Here is a 22,196-nt window from a genome sequence, read left to right as displayed (position 1 = left end):
GGTTTAGTCTGAAGGTCATGGTTTGTGGACCCCTGGCCAAGTACAAGATGATTCATTCACTGATCCCAAGGAGGTATTATAAGATAGTAGTGCAGATGATTCTATTTTAAAGTCATTCACAATGATGCTTCCCTCTGTTGTCATGCTGCCAATGCAACCTCTTTGCAAGTTCACTTATCTGTATTTTAACTTTATATTTAGCTGCCCCCTAAGCAGTTTAATTGCCCTATGCACTTATTATTTGCTATTGTTAATGCAAAAAGAGACGATAAAAACGCACACTCTGCACAATTTCACAAGACACATTGCAGGGAAAATAGTGATTGAGATAGATTGGCAGTGTCCTAGGGTCTTGGTGGGTACAACCCTGGGGGAGATGGGCCTCTGACTCCTGGTGGAGGAGGTCTCACCTATGGAGGGGGCATGCATCATGGTGTCCCTTGAGCAGGGAGAACTGGTGGACCACGGATGGCCTCATCCCAGATGTAGGTGCCATAATGCCTGGAGGTGGGGTTTCTCTGCAACCAGGAGGAGAGGGTAGAGTCCCCTGCCCTGCTGGGTACTGTGTTGGGGCTCCAGCAAGGCAGTAGCAACAACAGCAGTAGTTGCTACAGCGTCTCTTCCCTATAGAGTCAATCAATACCTACCGTGCTGGTCCCCTAAGTCCTCAGACAGGAGCCTGGGGAATTTGGACCCCAGCTGGTCCCCTCTGCCAGCAGAGCATCCTGCAGCTCCAGCAAGTGGTACCCATGCAATGCCAGGATCTTTGGGAGGTGGCCCCTCCACAGTCACAAGTGCCGAGTTGTCCCCATGCAGCTGTGTCAGATGCAAAACCTGCTTTTCTTCATGCTTTCGTTCTGTCACATGCTTTGGCTTTAACTGCCTGAACTCATCAGCATCACAGATGGTCAAATTTGTATGCTTGGGGTCAGCACTGTGGCATAGCAGGTAAAACTGCCACTTACAGACAGAGCCAGCATCCCATATGGGCTCTGGTTCTAGTCCCGGCTGCTCCACTTCCAAAGCAGCTCCCTGATAATGCTCCTGAAAGCAGTGAAAGATGACCCAAGTGCTTGGGATGCTACATCCAAGTTGGAAACCTGGAAGAAGCTCCTGGCACCTGGCTTCAGATTGGCTCAGCTCCAGCCACTGCAGCCACTTGGTGAGTGAACCAGCAGATGGAAGACCTCTCTCTCTTTGTCTCTAGCTTTCTCTCTGTAATACTTTCAAATAAATAAAATAATTTTTTTAAAAAAGATTTATTACACAGAGAGGAGAGAGAGAGAGAGAGAGAGATGTCTTCCATCCACTGGTTCACTCCCCAGTTGGCTGCAACAGCCGGAGCTGCACTGATCCAAAACCAGGAGTCAGGAGTTTCCCATGTGAGTGGAGATAATAATCATTAATTCTTTATAATAATAAATAATAAATAATTCTTTTAAAAAAATCTACTGTCCCTCTCTTTCCCCACAATTCTCTCCATAGCTATATAAACAAGGTAACTTGTTTTTAAATTTTATGGTTGGGTAGCTCCAAGATGGTGGAATAGGGAAGGGGCACACTGATAGTCTGGGAAAAGATATTATAATAAAAGTGGAGATACTGTAATTTCAGGGAACAGTTAGGGAAAAAACTGCAGAGGAAACTCTTCTGGAACTAGTGGGACATGGTGGAGCTACGTGGAGGGCATGGGTGCCCACGGCTCGGGACCCCAGCCACCGAGTCTACATACCAACGCTGGAAAGGGAGGTGAGGCGAAACCTCAGTAGCCTGAGACACTGGCAGAAAAGCAGCAGGAAGAGCCTAGAGGGAACGAGGCTTGAAGCCCTGTGGGGGAAAGTTCACCAGCCTGACTAGAGGAGAGAAAAAAAAATAAAAATAATAAAAGGGACCGGTACAGACACAATTCTCTCTCTCCACTCACTTTACAAAGGTGAGCAAGACAAAGAGCAGGCACCATTTTGGACATATGTAACAGCTACGCCAGCTCAGGGCTGCATCCGCCCTCAGCCAAGCAGAAAAACCTGACTCTGCTGGGGAGAAATAACAGGAGTTTAAGACTTAGTGAATGTGTGGAGCTTATGAACTGGGACTGTGAAAAAAAATGGAGGGTGTGTGGGAGAACCCATGGAGTGCCTGAGATGTACTCTCAGTGGGAGACACCACAAACTCAGTAACCTTGGCAACCCGGTGGGAGATTGCAGGGGAATCTGAGCTTACACTGAGGACTGCACAGATCCTTTGTGTGTTCCTTGGGACAGAGCAAATATTATACCCACAGGGGCTAGCGCTCAGGCACTGATTGCCATCAAGGAGAAGAGATCAGCTGAGCAGAATTATTTCCCTTCTGAATAAAAAAAGAGAGAAGATTTACCATGCCAAACCTGGGTGTGTCATCTTTGGCACACCCTTAACCCTGAAGAACTGAATAGAGCTCTCTGGCCACACCCACCACAAGCCTCTAAAGATTCACCAAAAGCAGACAATCCATTTAATCTGGAATCATAGTATAATGAGAAAAGCCACCACAGTGAGGAAAAAAAGAGAAGAAACCAAAGAATATCTCCACAATGCCAAGCAACAAATGCAGAAACCAAGGGAACAAGAACAAGGAATATATTATGATGTCCCCAAATGAACATGACACCCCAATTCAAGATTATGAAGATGATGAGATAGAAGAAATGCAAGAAGCGGATCTCAAAAAATTTATGATAAGAACATTTAGAAGTTCTCAAAAACAAATTCTTGAACTACAGAAATCCTTACTGGACAGGGTAGAAAATCTCTCTTGTGAAAATGAAATCTTAAAGAGGAATCAAAATGAAATGAGGAATCTAGTAGAACATGAAATTGTGATATTGAACAGAAATAAAAATGAAGTGAAGAATTCAATAGATCAAATGACAAACTCATTTGAGAGCCTTAAAAACAGAATCAGTGAGATAGAAGAGACTTAGAAGAGACTTATCGCACTTAAAAGACAGAGCACAGAAAAGTATTCAGTCAAACCAAAGAAAAGAAGAAGAAATTAGAAATCTAAAAAATATTGTTGGAAATCTACAGAATACTATTAAAAAACCCAACATTTGGGTTCTAGGAGTTCCTGAAGGCATGGAGAAAGAGAAAGGATTAGAAGGCCTTTGTAGTGAGATACTAGCAGAAAACTTCCCAGGTTTGGAGAAGGACAGAGACATCCAAGTACAGGAAGCTCATAGGACTGCAAATAAACATGACCAAAAGAGATCCTTACCACGACACATTGTAATCAAACTCAACACAGTGAAACATAAAGAAAAGATTCTAAAATATGCAAGAGAGAAATGTCAGATTACTCTCAAAGGATCTCCAATTAGGCTCACAGCAGACTTCTCATCAGAAACCCTACAGGCTAGGAGGGAATGGTGAGACATAGCCCAGGTACTAAGAGAAAAAAACTGCAAGCCCAGAATATTATAACCTGCAAAGCTCTCATTTGTGAATGAAGGTGAAATAAAGACCTTTCATAGCAAACAGAAATTGAAAGAATTTGTTGCCACTCATCCATCCCTGCAAAAGATGCTTAAAGATGTGTTACACACAGAAACACAAAAACACGGCCATCAATATGAAAGAAGGTCAAGGAAGAAAACCTCCCAGTAAAAGATTACAGGAAGATCAAAGCACATAATAGAAATATCTTTGGGGAAATGGCAGGGCAAATTTACTACTTATCAATAATCACACTGAATGTATGGCCTGAACTGTCCAGTTAAAAGACACAGACTGGCTGAATGGATTAAGGAACAAAACCCATCTATTTGCTGCTTATAAGAAACACAACTTTCTAACAAAGATGCATGCAGACTGAAAGTGAAAGTTTGGAAAAAGATATTCCATGCCAAAAGAAACCAAAAAAGAGCTGGCATAGCCATCTTAATATCAGACAAAATAAACTTGAACACAAAAACTGTTAAGAGAGACAAAGAGGGGCATTATATAATGGTTAAGGGATCAATTCAACAGGAAGATATAACATTTATCAATGTATATGCACCTAATTACAGGGCACCGGTTTATTTAAAAGATATGTTAAGGGACTTAAATGGAGACTTAGACTCCAATACAATAGTATTGGAGGACTTCAATATTGCAGTTTCAGAAATAGACAGATCAACCAGACAGAAGATCAACAAGGAAACAGCAGATTTAAACGACACTATAGTCCAAATGGATATAACAGATATCTACAGAACTTTTAATCCTACACTTAAAGAATTTACATTCTTCTCAGCAGTACATGGAACCTTCTCTAGGATTGACCACATACTAGGCCATAAAGCAAGTCTCAGCAAATTCAAAAGAATTAGAATCATACCATGCAGCTTCTCAGACCATAGGGGAATGAAGTTGGAAATTAGCAACTCAGGAATCCCTAGAGCACGTGCAAACACATGGAGACTGAACAACATGCTCCTGAATGAACGCTGTGTCATAGAAGAAATCAAAAGAGAAATAAAAAGCTTTCTGGAAGTAAATGATGATAACAATACAACATATCAAAACTTATGGGATACAGCAAAAGTAGTGTTAAGAGACAGAAATTGTATCAGTAATAAAGTCCCTCCCAACAAAGTAAAGCCCAGGAACCAGATGGATTCACTGTTGAATTCTACCAGACATTTAAAGAAGAACTAACTCTAATTCTCAAACTAGTCAGAACAATCGAAAAAGAGGGAATCCTCCCAAATTCTTTCTATGAAGCCAGCATCACCTTAATCCCTAAGCCTGATGCAGCATTGAAAAAAAAATACAGACCAATATCCTTGATGAACATAGACGCAAAAATCCTCAATAAAATTCTGGCTAATAGAATGCAACTACACATCAGAAAGATCATCCACCCAGACCAGGTGGGATTTATCCCTGGTAGGCAGGGATGGTCCAATGTTCACAAATCAATCAATGTGATACACCACATTAACAGATTGCAGAAAAAAAACCATATGATTATCTCCATAGATGCAGAGAAAGCATTCGGTAAAATTCAACACCCTTTCATGATGAAAACTCTAAGCAAATTGAGTATAGAAGGAACATTCCTCAATACAATCAAAGCAATTTATGAAAAACCCACAGCAAGCATCCTATTGAATGGGGAAAAGTTGGAAGCATTTCCACTGAGATCTGGTACCAGACAGGGATGCCTACTCTCACCCTATTCAATATAGTTCTGGAAGTCTTAGCTAGAGCCATCAGGCAAGAAAAACAAATTAAAGGAATATAAATTGGGAAGGAAGAACTCAAACTATCCCTCCTTACAGATGATATGATTCTTTATTTAGGGGATCCAAAGAACTCTACTAAAGACTATTGGAACTCATAGAAAAGTTTGGCAAAGTAGCAGGATATAAAATCAATGCACAAAAATCAACAGCCTTTGTATACACAGGCAATGCCACGGCTGAGAAAGAACTTCTAAGATCAATCCCATTCACAATAGCTACAAAAACAATCAAATACCTTGGAATAAACTTAACCAAGGACGTTAAAGATCTTTATGATGAGAATTACAAAATCTTAAAGAAAGAAATAGAAGAGGATACCAAAAAATGGAAAAATCTTCCATGCTCATGGATTGGAAGAATCAACATAATCAAAATGTCCATTCTCCTAAAAGCAATTTATAGATTCAATGTGATACCAATCAAAATACCAAAGACATTCTTCTCAGATCTGGAAAAAATGATGCTGAAACTCATATGGAGGCACAGGAGACCTCGAATAGCTAAAGCTATCTTGTACAACAAAAACAAAGCCAGAGGTATCACAAAACCAGATTTCAGGACATACTGCAGGGCAGATGTAATCAAAACAGCATGGTACTGGTACAGAAACAGAAGGATAGACCAATGGAACAGAATAGAAACACCAGAAATCAACCCAAACATCTATAGCCAACTTATATTTAATCAAGGATCCAAAACCCATCCCTGGATTAAGGATAGTCTATTCAATAAATGGTGCTGGGAAAATTGGATTTCCACATGCAGAAGCATGAAGCAAGACCCCTACCTTTCACCTTACTCAAAAATCCACTCAACATGGATTAAAGACCTAAATCTATGACCTGACACCATCAAATTATTAGAAAACATTGGAGAAACCCTGCAAGATATAGGTACAGGCAAAGACTTATTGGAAAAGACCCCAGAAGCACAGGCAGTCAAAGCCAAAATTAACTATTGGGATTGCATCAAATTGAGAAGTTTCTCTACTTCAAAAGAAACAGTCAGGAAAGTGAAAAGGCAACTGACAGAATGGGAAAAAATATTTGCAAACTATGCAACAGATGAAGGGCTAATAACTAGAATCTACAAAGAGATCAAGAAACTCCACAACAACAAAACAAACAACCCACTTAAGAGATGGGCCAAAGACCTCAATAGACATTTTTCAAAAGAGGAAATCCGAATGGCCAACAGGCACATGAAAAAATGTTCAGGATCACTAGCAATCAGGGAAATGCAAATCAAAACCACAATGAGGTTTCACCTCACCCTGATTAGAATGGCTCACATTCAGAAATCTACCAATAACAGATGCTGGTGAGGATGTGGGGAAAAGGGAACACTAACACACTGTTGGTGGGAATGCAATCTGGTTAAGCCACTATGGAAGTCAGTCTGGAGATTCCTCAGAAACCTGAATATAACCCTACCATACAACCCAGCCATCCCACTCCATGGAATTTACCCAAAGGAAATTAAATTGGCAAATAAAAAAGCTGTCTGCACCTTAATGTTTATTGCAGCTCAATTCACAAGAGCTAAGACCTAGAATCAACCTAAAAGCCCATCAACAGTAGACTGGATAAAGAAATTATGGGATATATGCCTATAGTGTTGGACCTCTCAGTTGCAGAGATGCCCACTTGCTCGGGAGGATGCCCAAAGATCCAGACTCCAGACCAGTTGATGCAAAAAGCACGAGGTTTTTATTGAACGTTTGCGCAAACGGGCCCCCACCTCAGGCAGTGAGGAGCCCTGAGCGGCAGTTTCACACAGGTTATATAGGCAACGAATTAGCATATTCCTAATGCGCATGCATAGGATTGGTCATTTCAGAGGGGCCATTAGCATATGGGAGAATGCTGGCGAAGAATGCTGGTGGAGAGTGCTGGTGGAAAATGCAGAGGTGGCACGGGATTGGCTAGTTCGGAGGGACAATTAGCATACCGGAGAATGCTGAGGGAGAGTGCTGAGGTGTTACAGGATTGGCCGGTCGCAGTGACATCATAAGTGCGCGCCTAGAGAGTCTCCGAAGGGGAGGGGCAGCTCTGCTCTGGGCACGCCCAGAGGTTTCCCGGAGGGGAGGGGCAGCTCTGCTCTGGGCGTGCCTAGAGATTCTCTGAAGGGGATTGACTTTTCCTTCCCAGAGAACGTCCTGCCCACTGGACTCTGGGGAACATCTAACCTCTTAAGAAGCCCCTGATATTTGCCCAGGCCTAGTTTCTTGTCCCTCCCCCCATAAGGGTCCTTCAATAGAATACTATACAGCAGTAAAAAAAACAATGAAACCCGGTCATTTGCAACAAAATGGAGGAATCTGGAAAACATCATGCTGAGTGAATTAAGCCAGTCCCAAAGGGACAAATATATGTTCTCCCTAATTGGTGACAACTAACTGAGCACCAAAAAGGAAACCTGTTGAAGTGAAATGGACACTATGAGAAACATTGACTTGATCAGTCGTTGTCCTGACTGTAGATGAACAACTTAATACTTTATCCCTTTTAGTATTTTTTTGTTCTAGTTAATACTATTGGTTGAACTCTGTAATTAACACACAATTATTCTTAGGTGTTTAAATTTAACTGAAAAGTGATCCCTGTTAAATATAAGAGTGAGAACAAGAGAGAGAGTAGATGTACAATTTGGGACATGCTCAAGCTGACTTGCCCCAAATGGTAGAGTTAGAAATGTGCCTGGGGATTCCAATTCAAGCTCATCAAGATGGCATGTACCAATGCCATCTCACTAGTCCAAGTGATCAATTTCAGTTCACAACTGATCACACTGATAAGTCTAAGAGTCAAAGGGGTCACATAAACAAGACTAGTGTCTGCAAATAGTAACTGATAGAATTAAAAAGGAGAGAATGATCCAACATGGGAAGCGGGATACACCGCAGACTCATAGAATGGCAGACGTCCTAAACAGCACTCTGGCCTCAGAATCAGCCCTTAAAGCATTCGGATCTGGCTGAAGAGCCCATGAGAGTATTTTAGGCATGGAAAGCCAAGACACTGGCAAAAACAAACAAACAAACAAACCAAAAAACAAAACCTAAATGAAAGATCTCTGTGAGTGAGATCCCAGTGGAAAGAACGGGCCATCAAAGAAGGAGGTACCTTTCTCTGAAGGGAGGAGAGAATTTCCACTTTGACTATGACCTTGTCTAAATAAGATTTGTGGGGGAGGCTGAATCTGGAGAGGCCTAGAGGAAACTTGCCGGAAATTTACGGGTTCCCGACAAGACTGAGATCCGTATAGTAAGTAGAATCCACCACGTTTCATGCGCTTTTCAGCTTTTCTTTATTGCTTCTCTCCTTCCTCTCCTCTCTCCTTTCTCCCTCGTTCTCCCCAGGTGTCCCTCTTATATAGTCCACAGCACGATTACCAAAAATGGGCATGAAAAACAGGATGTGGTTCCTCAAACTATTGTTTCAGTTTGAGTCCTGCTTGAAAAACAGGATGTACTTTAGTCTGTTGTTTCGGTTTAAGTGAGCCAGGCTACGTGACCTCCAGCCGCAGGGAATGGTTGTCACCAGTGGCTGGCCTGTGGTTCCCCACAGAAACTTACTGAGCCTGCCTCGAATTTGAAAACCTGTCTTTAAGTTTCAGATCCCTAAACAACCCAGCCCCAGGGTGCTTTTGCCTTATATGGTATAATAGGAGTGGCTAAGACCCTTTTACATCACATCACCCCACCCCTTACCCCCATCCACTTTGTAGCTCTGTACCGCAGCTATATAAACACCTCCCTTTTACAATAAAGTGAGATCCTGCTTCGACTGGGCTCCCCACCCTGTCTGATTGTCCCCTGGGGTTCGGGGAAGGCAGAGTGGTGGGTGACACACTTCCCCTCCTCAGCCAAGGAAAGCTGCAGGCAGTCTGCCTGATGAGGAAGAGTGACTGCAAAGATCGGAGTTGGCACACTCAAAAGGCTTCCATAGCCTTGGTAACTCATGACCAGAGCCTAGGGTGATTACTGACACCATAAACAAGAGTGTCAATTGTTAATTCAACAACAGGAGTCACTCCCCATGTAGGATCTCTGTCCTTTGCCAGAGACCATCTCCAGCCAGTCCAGGAGCCCCAAGGTGTGAGAGGTGTTGGCGCTCAAAGAAATGAGAGACACACTCATAGCAAGGCTGATGGCATGGCTCTGGTTTTCGAGCACCAGACTTTATTTTTATATCATGTCACACAATGATTCTTTCTTCTCACAATGAAAAGTCTGTTGTCCATTTTTTTTTTATTAGAATTTCTTTGATTTTCAAGGGCATACTTAGAGCACGGGTTACAATCACAGACAGGTGTGAGATAATGGGCTGCCCACACAAGCCAAGGCCCGGAGTGCTGCTGAACTATGCAGAAATTGGCTACACAAGCTAGAGTCCTTAATGTGTTGTACAATGTGAATTAATGCTATAACTAGTACTCAAACAGTACTCTACACTTTGTGTTTCTGTGTGGGTGCAAACTGTTGAAATCTTTACTTAATATATACTAAATTGATCTTCTGTATATAAAGATAGTTGAAAATGAATCTTGATGTGAATGGAATGAGAGAGGGAGCAGGAGATGGGAGGGTTGCGGGTGGGAGGGAAGTTATGTGGGGAAAAAGCCACTGTAATCCAAAAACTGTATTTTGGAAATTTATATTTATTAAATAAAAGTTAAAAAATAAATTTTATGGTTTATCTTTCCATTTTATTGTTAATTTCCAGTAACTTCTCTAAGACACGCTAAATAAATAATTTTGGTAAATCATTTGATTGCATATCATATTATCATCTGTGTCTTTTATGTTTCTGGCAGCTTATAAGATCATGCAAATTTATTTATAATTTCATTTGATGACCTTTAAAAATGCCAAAACAACACCTACTTACCCACAGACCCTAAGGTTTACAGTGACAGATCTTTGCGCCTTTATGCTTTATAAAGGGATAATACCATTAAAAAAAGAAGAAGAAGAAGGAGAAGGAAGGAAGGAAAGAAAAGAAAAAAGAAAAGAAAAAAGTGCCACATTGTGGCACATTGGGTTAAGCCACCACCTGCAATGCTGGCATCCTGTTTGGGTACTGGTTCAAGTTCTGTCTGCTCCACTTCCAATTCAGCTCCCTGAAAATGTGCCTGGGAAAGCAGTAAAAGATGGCCCAAGTACTTGTTTCCTTGTCATCCACATAGGAGACCCAGAAGAAGCTCCTGGCTGCAGCTTTGGCTTGGCCCAACACCTACCCCTACCCCTACCCCCATCCCCACCCCCACCCCCACACCACAGTTGTGGCCATCTGGGGAGTGGATTAACAGATGGAAAATCTCTCTCTCTCTCTCTCTCTCTCTCTCTCTCTCTCTCTCTCCTCTCTCTGTAACTCTGCCTTTCAAATAAATAAAACAAATCTTTTAAAAAGAGAAAGAAATGCCATTTTGACTTTTCTTGTTTTTTTTTTTTTAAGATTTTATTTCTTTATTTGACAGGTAGAGTTACAGACAGTGAAAGGGAGAGACAGAGAGAAAGGTCTTCCTTCTGTTGGTTCACCCCCCAGGTGGCCGCTACGGCCGGAGCTACACCGATCTGAAGCCAGGAGCCAGGTCTTTTCTCCCAGTCTCCCATGTGGGTACAGGGGCCCAAGGACATGGGCCATCTTTTGCTATTTTCCCAGGCCATCACAGAGAGCTGGATTGGAATAGGAGCAACCAGGACTTGAACTGGCACCCATATGGGATGCCGGCACTGCAGGTGGCAGCTTTACCCGCTACTCCACAGTGCCAGCCCCAAACCATTATTACCTTTAGGTGTAGAGAGAATTGTGGGTACAGAGAGAAATGATAAGTTTCTTCTAATAAGTTCTATTTGCACTTTGTCTTTGGGTCCATATAAACATTATATAATTCTACTTAAAGGTAGAATTAAAATACAAACAGATGAACTTAGAAAAAGATACAATTGACAGCATGACTAGGGAGGAAGACATCTTTCTGAATGTCTCTAAAATACAGTAATTTGAGTGTCCAGCATGTGGTGTAGTGGGTGAAGCCATCACCTGCAACACCAGCATCCTGTATGGCTGCTGGTTCTTGTCCCGGTTGCTCCACTTTGGATCCAGCTTTTCTGCCTGGGAAAAGCTGTGGGGGATGGCCCAAATGTTTGGGCCTCTACTGCCCAAATGGGAGATCTGGATAAAGCTCCTGTCTCCTGGCTTCAGCCTGGCCCTGCCCTAGCAGTTATAACCATTTGGGGAGTGTGAGCTAGTGGATGGAAAATTTCTCTCTCTCTCTCTCTCTCTCTCTCTCTCTCTCTCTCTCGGTAACTCTGACTTTAAAGAAATAAATAAATCTTTAAGATAATTCAGTTGCAGATAACTAGAGGAATAGGCCCTAAAAACAGAAAGAATTATAAAAATCATCCTGGACTTTTCAATAACCATATGGTTGGAGACCGTGGTAGACCAGGAGTGTGTGCCAGATTCTCCGTAGGGATGTCTTCTTGTTGCTGGAACTGGATGCCATGTTGCCTGGGGTCATGCTCTTCCTGGTACAGTCCATATCTGGTGACCAAGTAGGACAGGACTATAAATTCTGGTCAGTGAGACATCTGTGAAGGTCATCGTTCATTCCAGAATTCCCTGCTGGTCTGGTCAAGGTTCTGGGGAGTCTGGTTGTGTCATAACACATTGATCTGGCTTCTGCCTAATTCTTTATGCTTTATGCTTTCCTTTTTGTTTCTCTGCTAAACCCCAAACTCCATTTCAGTGTCATCTTCTGGAGAACCCAGTCTGTGACAAATGTATTAGTAGTAGTACTATTATTTGGAGAACTTTATATGTGTGGATTGAGATAAAACAAATGAATTATTGTATTCTTATTACATTTATTTTTATCAAAATCAGAATTTTGGGAGTAGGAAAAAGGTGTTTTAGTGAAAGAAAAATGAAGATTTAAATAAAAACTCTGGAGATTTAGACTTTGGTTTAGATTATTAATGTGAACATACACTGCATTTTATACTTAAAATACAAATTTTGGGGGTGGATGTTTGGTATAGCTGTCAAGTTACTGCTTGGGGCTCCTGTATCCCATATTGAAGTGTCCGATTTGAGTTTTGGCTACTCCATTTCTGGTTCCAGTTTCCAGTTATGCCAACCCATGTACTTGGGTCCCTGTCACCCACTTGGAAGACCAGATTTAATTCTGGGCTCTTGTGATCAACCTGCCCCAGCTGTGGCTGTTGTGGACATCTGGGAAGTGAACCAGTAGAGTAAAGATAACTATCAGTCTGTCTTTCTTTTTTTCTCTGTCTCTCTATCTTTCAAATAAAAGGAAAATAAATACAAATTAAAATACATATTTTTCTATCAGTGAGATTTTGCTGCTTAAAAACCTCCCAAGGGGCCAGTGTTGTGGCATAGTGGGTAAAGTCTGCAGTACCATATGGGTGCTGGTTCAAGTCCTGGCTGCTCCACTTCCAATCCAGGTCTCTGCTATGGCCTGGGAAAGCAGAAGATGGTCCAAGTTCTTGGAGCATGAGGGAGACCTGGAAGAAGCACCTGGCTCCTGGCTTCAGACTGGCCTGTCTCCAGCCATTGTGGCCATTTGGGGAGTGAACCAGTGGATGGATGATCTCCCCCCCCCCGTAAACTCTGCCTTTTGAATAAATAAATAAATAAATCATAAAAAAAGACTACTAGGGTGGTATCAAAGGAACTTGGAATCAATGTGAATTACACTTTTACTGAGGAAAGATGAAGAAATTTGATAATTAATAAGGATAATCACTGAAAAATATTCAGATACTTCAGATATTGTTCAAATATGTAAGTTCATGATGACACTAAAGAAAAAAAATGCCACTGATCATCTCTGGCAACACGAGGGAACTGACTCATATGTTTTTGTGTGTGTGTTTTTTTTTAAGGTTTATTTATTTGAAAGAGTTACACAGAGAAGGAAGGAGAGGTAGAGACAGAGAGAGAGGTCTTCCATCTCACAGTTCACTCCCTAATTGGCCGCAACTGCAGGAACTCGGTTTCAGGTGTGACAATATTGCTCTTATTTTTTTTTTTTTAAAGATTTAGTTATTTACTTGTAAGTCAGAGTTACACAGAAAGAGGAGAGGGAGAGGGAGAGGGAGAGAGAGAGAGAGAGAAAGAGAGAGAGAGAGAGAGAAAGTCTTCCATCTGCTGGTTCACTCCCCCAGATGGCTGCAACGGCTGGAGCTACACTGATCTGAAGCCAGGAGCCTGGAGCTTCTTCCGGGTCTCCCATGTGGGTGTAGGGGCCCAAGGACTTGGGCCATCTTCTACTGATTTCCCAGGCCATAGCAGGGAACGAGATTGGAAGTAGAGCAGCTGGGACTGGAACCAGCGCCCATATGGGATGCTCGCACTGCAGGCGGCAGCTTTACCTGCTACGCCACAGCTCTGGCCCCTATTCTCATGTTTTAAAGAGCCTTCTTTCCTGCTGTTGAAATTCATGGCCGCAGTCAGCCAACGAAAACCACAGCCAGCCGATAGATCTCTGCTCTGCCCTGTGTCTGCAGCTCTGCTTCCAGGAGTCTGTTCCTGAGTCCTGCGTCAGTCCCTGCTCAGGCAACTCAGATCCAACTGAGGCTGAGCTGAGATGAGTGCTGCAGGGGAGCCAGCCATGCAGACAGCACCAGAAGGAGCATTGGCTTGAAAGGAGAGCAAACTATCCAATAGGAAAAACCAGTCATGTCCATTTCAAGTCCACAGGGGCTGGCTCTGAAAGATGCAGACGGAAGGATGCACTTTTCTCTCAGTAAGCGTTCTTACAATTGCTTTCCTGTTATTGTTTCTCCTGTAAACGGATGTAATATGTAATTATTATAATTGATTTTCCTTGGCCCTGCCTCCATGCACTGCAAACTTTTTAAGAGGAGGAACTGTGGGGCTGGTGCTGTGGTGCAGCAGGTAAAGCCATCTTCTGCAGTGCTGGCATCCCATATGGGCACCGGTTCAAGTCCCGGCTGCCTCCTGCCATTGTGGACAATGGGGGAGTGAACCAGTGGATGGAAGACCTTTCTCTCTCTCTCTCTCTCTCTCTCTCTCTCTCTCTCTCTCTCTCTCTGCCTCTCCTTCTCTCTGTGTAACTCTGACTTTCAAATAAATAAATTTTTTTAAAAAAGGAGGAACTGTTCCAAACTGCTATTTCTAAATTACATTAAATTCTACAAATGTGCACTGAATGCATACTATATCCAAAACAATTTGCTAAGTGCTAGAAAACAAATTGTGATTGTTTAAGAGGCCTTTAGAGGACAGTGGATGTGACAGGTATACATAAGTGGTTAGTATAAGACTGACCAAGCGGAGCAGGTGTTTTTGGCCTAGCGGCTAGAACACTCATATCCCACATTAGAGTACCTGGGTTCAATCCTTGCCTCTAGCTCCTGGCTCCAGTTTCCTACAAGTGCACACCCTGGGAGGCAGCAAGTGATGGCTCAAGTAATTGGGTTCCTGCTACCCACATGGGGGATCTGGATTGAGTTCCTGGCTTCAACCTCAGCCCAGCTCTGATCATGTGGGCATTTGGGCACAGTCGTGAGGATGCCCCCAGCCCATACTGAAATGCCTGGGTTTGAGTCTTGCCTCTGTTTTCCATTCTAGCTTCCTGTTAATGCGCACACTGGCAGGCAGCAGGTAATGGTTCAAGTACTTGGGTCCTTGCCATGGGCATGGGGAACTGGGATTGAGATCTAGGCTCCTGGCTTTGGCCTGGCCCAGTCCCGAGCAGATGGGAGATCTCAGTCTCTCTCTTTCTCTGTCGCTGACTGACTCTCCTTTCTGCTTTTCAAATAAAATCAATCAATAAAAATTAGTTTGTGGCCCATCTGTTTGAAAATATTGTCTTAGAGATTATTCAGTCCAGCGCCTCTGTCTGCTTATTTTCCAACCCTTCAGTCTAATGGAGGAGAGAACCAAGGCTCAGAGAGGGTCTTGGCTTACCTTGGCCACACACTGGCCCTGGATTTCTCCCTATTCACTCCACGTAGAGCCCACGGTCCTTTCCCAGTGCTTCCCATGGCAACTCGCGGGTCCTTTTTGCACGTTGTGTTCTTTGTCTGCAGAGGTCTCCAATCCATTTCGCATTTGCGTCTCTCTCCTCTTGTTCTCAGTCACAGCATAGTTAGTTCATCCCCTCCATGGTCTAACCTTCCCTAACCACCCCAGGGGCCATCAATCACTCCTCTTCTTTACCAGTGATTATTTCAAAAATCAGCCTTAATAAGATACAATTTACACACAGTGGAATGTGCTCCTTGCACTGTGCGGTTCAGTGAGTTTTCCCATATATACAGGTGCATATTCCCCACCATAATCAATGTTTAGAGAACTCCCCTTACTCAGAAAGTTCCCTCCTGCTCTTTCCAGTTAATCACTCCACCTCTATCCCAGCCCTCAGCAATCCCTGACCTGCTTTCTCTCACTTTAGATTAGATTGGTGTTTCCCAGAATTTTCTAGAGACAGGATCAAACAATAGCTGCTCTCTTGTCTCTGGCTTCCTTTGCTTTGCATTAACTAACAGTTTTGAGGTTTCTCTATGCTGCTGTGTGATTCAATAGTTTACTTTTGGTCTGAATGGAACACTGATCATTAAGCTATTCACCTGCTGTTGGACACTGGGCTTTTTCCCGCTTTTTAGGGCTACTGTGTACTTCCTCTGTGTTTCACATGGACTTCCACTATGATAACTTTTTGTATCAACTGTCATGATCATTTGGTGTGTCCACCACACATATATATGGGCTACAGTGGGACATTTGAACACACATATACAACACTTTCTAATCAAACCAGGGCAACCAGCAGTTCCTTTTCTTTGAAATTGTTTTATAATTAGAGCCTTGGAGTGTCTTTCTTCTATTTGTTTTTTTTTTAAGTTTATTTAATGTACACAAATTTTATGTATTGCACGTATACAGAACTAGGAACATAGTGATACTTCCCACCCTACCCTCCCTCCCTCCCATGACCCTACTCTTCCTCCTCCTTCCTCTCCTATCCCCTCTCTTAATTTTTACAATGATCTACTTTCAATTTACTTTTACTCATAAGATTAACCCTACACTGCCATCTAGGTATATTATCAAGACAAGAACACTCCCCAAAGAAAGCTGTAGCCTGAGATGCCATCAGTGTATTAAGACCCAAGAGTCTGAACACATAAAGAGGGAATGGCGTGTTGTGTTTTGTGAGGAGCACACGTGTAAGAATCCATGAGTTGTGCTGTAGTCACTGATACAGGTTCTCGGGAACTGACAAATATTCAGGATTTTGTGAGCCCTTGTTGAATTCTGTGGGTAGCCTGAAACAGGCCATTGTGGGAGCTGTTTACACCACAGAAGATGACAGTCATCGCAGACCAGGGCTTACTTGGGGTTGGCTTGTTTTCAGTGAACCAGTCTAGTGCAGTCGCAGGTGGAGTAATTCTATCCATCAGGAGTGGCAACCCTCAGAGAGCCATGTGCCTTAGTGCCACTGGGGGAGTGCCATCCAACATTCCCCAGAGCGTGGGTTTGGAATGACTTGGATCCTCTTTGCTTCAGGTCTGTGCTCACAGAACCAACTTCTGCTTGGAGAAAGCATATCACTGCTAAAAACAAAACACCCCAATAACGTCTGGAGATACTCGTGGAAGACTAGAACATTTCATTTGCTATATAAGCACACACCTGCTGAATAACATTATTATGAAGGGTGGAAGGCAGCCATTCATGAGTTTAGCCAGCAATGATTAGTTTTCCAGAAAAGGATAAAGTTGGGATGCATCTACTGAAAAGCCAAATGTCGTGGCTAACCGTGTTAACCATCTGTGAGACATCGCTATTCAGGAATTTGTGCCAGGGTCATCAGCAAGCCATGCTCTCTGACAGATCTCTCTCTCTCTCTCTCTCTCTCTCTCTCTCTCTCTCTCCCTCTCTCTCCCGTTAAAGATTAATTTATTTAGTTGAAAGGCAGAGTTATATAGAGGCAGAGGCAGAGAGAGAGAGAGAGAGAGAGAGAGAGAGAGAGGTCTCCCATCCACTGGTTCACTTCCCAACTGGCCGCAATGGCCAGAGCTATGCTGATCCCAAGCCAGGAGCCAGGAGCCAGTAGCTTCTTCCTGGTCTCCCATGCGGGTGCAGGGGCCCAAGGACTTGGGTCATCTTCTGCTGCTTTCCCAGGCTATAGCAGAGAGCTGGATCGGAAGTGGAGCAGCCAGGGTTTGAACCAGCACCTATACGGGATGCCAGCGTTGCAGACCTGGACTTTAATCCATTGCGCTACAGCGCCGGCCCCTGACAGATCTCTCTTAAAATGGAGTGGCTGGAGGCCGGCGCCGTGGCTTAACAGGCTAATCCTCTGCCTAGCGGCGCCGGCACCCCGGGTTCTAGTCCCGGTTGGGGCGCCAGATTTTATCCCGGTTGCCCCTCTTCCAGGCCAGCTCTCTGCTATGGCCCGGGAAGGCAGTGGAGGATGGCCCAAGTCCTTGGGCCCTGCACCCGCATGGGAGACCAGGAGAAGCACCTGGCTCCTGGCTTCGGATCAGCGTGATGCGCAGGCCGCAGTGGCCATTGGAGGGTGAACCAATGGCAAAAAGGAAGACCTTTCTCTCTGTCTCTCTTTCTCTCTCACTATCCACTCTGCCTGTCAAAAAAATAATAATAAAAAGAAATCCTCAAAAATGGAGTGGCTGGAAATATTCTGTTTGTTACAAGGAGACTGGAAAATGAATCAGCCAGGTGAGCTGGACTGGACTCAAGTCATGGGATTTTTTTTTTTTTAATCTTTTACAATGGCTTCACTCCTAATTAGAACAGTGACCTTGTGTTCCTTATAACAACTTACAAAACTAAGGAAGCTAAAAGGAGAAAGCAAAAGCCATTTCTCTACCATCGAAAGACAGCTATTCTTACTTTTGGTGCACAGATCGTACCTGAGCTATGATGGGTGGATGTTTCAACTTTCTGGCTGTGCAAATGTGGTAAGGGCTGAATTGAGTCCATATTTTGAATTTTGAAGCTTGACCCTTCCCCACATAGGGATCTGTATGTGATACACTCTATCCTCTCTGCAGATGCTGGCCAGTGGCAGTGAGTGCAGCTCCCAGGCCGCCCCATGGTCACCTGTGGAAACCATGGACACCCTACAGTGTGCTATGTTGGCTCAACCTGTGGTTGGAATTCTTTCATTTATAAATCCTGTTCCTTTATGGTATAGGGAAAACCAAGACATTTTCCCTCTTCAGTACTTTCATGACATCTGTAGTCCCCAAAATTCTGGAGCTCTGCCCCCTGCTATACACTAAGCAGTTCTCCTTTTCTGGCAGACATTTATAATTTAACTGAATACTAACATTTTTTTTTACCTGTAGGTACTGTCAAATTCCACAAGAGCCCAGTCCTGCAAGCAATAATAAACAGCATATCCAGGTTGTTTTTATGTTTCTGTTTGATCAACTACAAATCAGAGGGCCCCAGGGGGGCATATCAGGTAAAGCGGCCACCTGCAGTGCCGCCATCCCATATGGACACCAGTTCAAGTACCTGCTGCTCCACTTCCAGTCCAGCTCTCTGCTATGGCCTGGGAAAGTAGCGGAAGATGGCCTAAGTGCTTGGGCCCCTGCACCCATGTGGGAGACTTAGATGAACCTCTTGGCTCCTGGCTTTAGCCTGGTCCAGCCCTGATAGTTGGGGCCTGTTTGGGGGAGTGAACCAGTGGATGGAAGATCTCTCTTTTTTTTTTTTTTTTTTTATTTTTGACAGGCAGAGTGGACAGTGAGAGAGAGAGAGACAGAGAGAAAGGTCTTCCTTTGCCGTTGGTTCACCCTCTAATGGCCGCCGCGGTAGCGCGCTGCGGCCGGCGCACCGCGCTGTTCCGATGGCAGGAGCCAGGTGCTTCTCCTGGTCTCCCATGGGGTGCAGAGCCCAAACACTTGGGCCATCCTCCACTGCACTCCCTGGCCACAGCAGAGAGCTGGCCTGGAAGAGGGGCAACCGGGACAGGATCGGTGCCCCGACCGGGACTAGAACCCGGTGTGCCGGCGCCGCAAGGCGGAGGATTAGCCTGTTGAGCCACGGCGCCGGCAGATGGAAGATCTCTCTTTCTCTCTCTCTCTCTCCCCCTACCCCCTGTAACTCTGTCTTTCAAGTGAATAAATAAATATTAAAAAAAGAAAGTTCCAGGGGTTGTATTTCCAGCAAGTTACATTGACATAGCAGTGCAGTAATTTGTCTGCCACCCAGCGAATCATGGCTATGCACTCTTTAAAGTCTGGATTTCACCCCAAAGGAAATGATATAGAGAATAAATAAGCCCTTTCATTGATTTGATTGATGATTGTCCTGAAATCTAGAATCAAAGAATAAAGTTTTATAGAGGGAAAAATCAACTCAAACTGACACTCCGTTTTCCTATTATCCTTCTGCAAGAAAGATCATATCTTCTCTTAAAAAAAAAAAAACTTACGAGAGAGAAATATCTAGAGAGTGAGGGAGAGAGCTCCCATCTGCTGGTTCATTCCACAAATGCTCCAAGACCTGGGCCTGGGGTAGGACCAGAGACGGGAGCTGAAATGCCACTTGGGTCTCCCATGTGGGTGGCCAAGACCCGAATACTTAAGCCATCACCTGCTGTCTCCTTGACTGAACATTAGCAGGAAGCTGGGATCACAGCAGAGCCTCATCTCAAACCCAGGCACTCTGGTGAGGGTTGGGGCTGTCTTTATCAGTGCCATAACCAGTAGGTTAAATGCCCACCGAAGTCCTTTGTGATTTTATGACACCTTCTTGGACAGGCATGATTGAAGCACGGTCAAAGATGTGGATTGAAGATCTCTTTCTCTGTTTCTCCCCCTCTCTGTCTGTAACTCTGCCTTATTTTTTTTTTTTTTAGAAAGAACAGGAGACTAATCACAGAGCTTATGGGGCATATATTTGATAGAAAATTCACATAGTGAGTACATGCCAATGAGTAATAGCTCAATTAGGACAGAAGGAGGCCTTTGTGGAAGATAAAGTCGCATGAATTGTTCTAGGGAGACGTGTCATCCAACACAGAGGAGATTCATGGAGGTCCCTTGACGCTTTTGGATGGGGGTGTTGCTAGCAAGGTTTAGATGAATTCCGAGCCCAGTGGTGCTTGGAAAAGCAGGTGACAGGGTGTGGGCTGACACCACCTGAGCCCTCATGTGCCAAACTCTTGCATTTACATGCATTTTGAACTCCAGTAGGTGTGGTCAGTAGCTCACATGTAGGACCTGAGAAGCGGTACTGTACCATTCCCATTGGGAGAGACTGTTCCTGCCACGTTCTCACACGTGGTGTCCCAGAAGCTGTGAAGTCACATTGTCCAGGGGAGGGTGAGTCCTCCTAACTCTTGCCACAGCAAAAGGTATGTCCCTCACATAGCAAACTATGCATTTACAATCATTTCAAAGCTACCTAAGTCTGCTATTTACCTAGCTGTGTGTGGTAGTCTGGGCCTGAGTCTTAGCTGTTAAACCACATTAACAATGCTTTGCTGAAGAATTCAGATCCTACACACACTCACACATGATTTTTTTTTTTTTAAGATTTTATTTATTTGAGAAGACAGAATTACAGAAAGAGAGGTAGAGACAGAGAGAGGTCTTCCATCTACTGGTTCACTTCCCAAATGACTGCAGCAGCCGGAGCTAGGCTGATCAGAAGCCAGGAGCTTCTTCCAGGTCACACATGGGTGCAGGGGCCCAAGCACTTGGGCCATCTTCCACTGTTTTCCCAGGCCATTAGCAGGGGCTGGATTGAAAGTGGACCAACTGGGCTGCAGGCTGGGGCTTTAATCTGCTGTGCCACAGTGCCAGTCCCCAACACACATAATGCTTATTGTGGGCTGATTCGTTTAGGAACAGTTCTTTAAACATTTCTCATGTAGATCACATATATTCAGTTTTTGGACAATGTTCAATATTCTCAATTAGGTGTTCTCAGATACTGCCTTTTCAGATTGTGTAGCTCGGGGTCGGCCGTTGTTTGAAAATTAAATACCGTAACCTACCTGTGGGTGCTCAGGACGCGGGAAACCGTGGATTTACAAAACGGCAGTCTCTCTTGCATCTGCAGGGGGCACGCTGCACTGCACTGTGAACCTGCTTTAATTCTGTTTAAGCCAAATGGCAAGAAAACATGAAAAAACCTCGCGGCTCTCCGCTGAACTCCTGTAGCTGGCGACTCCCACCGCCCCCCGCCCCCGGCCCCTGGCCACCATAGACAGCAGCACAAAAGCCAAACGAAGTCGCTGTCACTCATTCCCCCTGTTCCCTGGCACATGGCTCTGGCTGCCCAGGAGCCATTCCCCGTGCGGGGGGCAGTGGCCAGCGCCGCAGGGCCGTCTTTGTGGTCCACGTGGGCACACAGAGAACAGATCAGCCAGCAGTAGAGCACCCGACACCCCAAAATGAGGCTGGGCCACACGGTGCCACTGCCTGCTTCTCCAAGGCGCTGGGCAGTGCTCATGCCAGGTCCCGTCCAGCCTCTCCGGGGTCTCCTGGGGCCTTGGGGGGAGACCAGGCGGGCCGCAGGGAGCGACGAGGCCCCCACTCCCCCCACCCAGCGACCCCACCCCAGGTTGGATGCATCACGTGGTGGGAGAGTGATTTCTGCCCTGATGACTGGGGGTGGCCGGGTGGGCCCCGGCCTCGTTCTGGGAAAAGGCGGGGAGTGGGGCGAAGCCCTTGTTGGGCGCCCAGAGAGGTGAGGGCAAGAACGTGGGGAGCCGCAGCGCCGTCCAGTTAGGTTCCGGCGGTTGGGCTGGGCGGTGCCCGCGCGCATGCGCGGCTGCAAGACGCCGGGCACGGGGTGGGGGGAGCTGCGCGCGCTGCCAGTTCTCCCGCGGCGACCCCGCCTGCGCGCGCCGCAGCCGTTGGCCGTTGCCGCGCCCGCGCCT

General features: G+C 44.8%; 1 pseudogene; it reads right to left on the bottom strand.

The window, feature by feature from the left end:
* Positions 1-344: 344 nt before the first annotated feature.
* LOC133771062 (small nuclear ribonucleoprotein-associated protein N-like) lies at positions 345-21,766 on the bottom strand (annotated as a pseudogene).
* Between the last annotated feature and the right edge of the window lie 430 nt (positions 21,767-22,196).

The sequence above is a fragment of the Lepus europaeus genome, chromosome 12 (genome assembly GCF_033115175.1).
Source record: "Lepus europaeus isolate LE1 chromosome 12, mLepTim1.pri, whole genome shotgun sequence".
NCBI lineage: Eukaryota > Metazoa > Chordata > Mammalia > Lagomorpha > Leporidae > Lepus > Lepus europaeus.
Note: the sequence above shows the minus strand (reverse complement) of the source record. Positions and strands in the feature narration are given on the sequence as shown.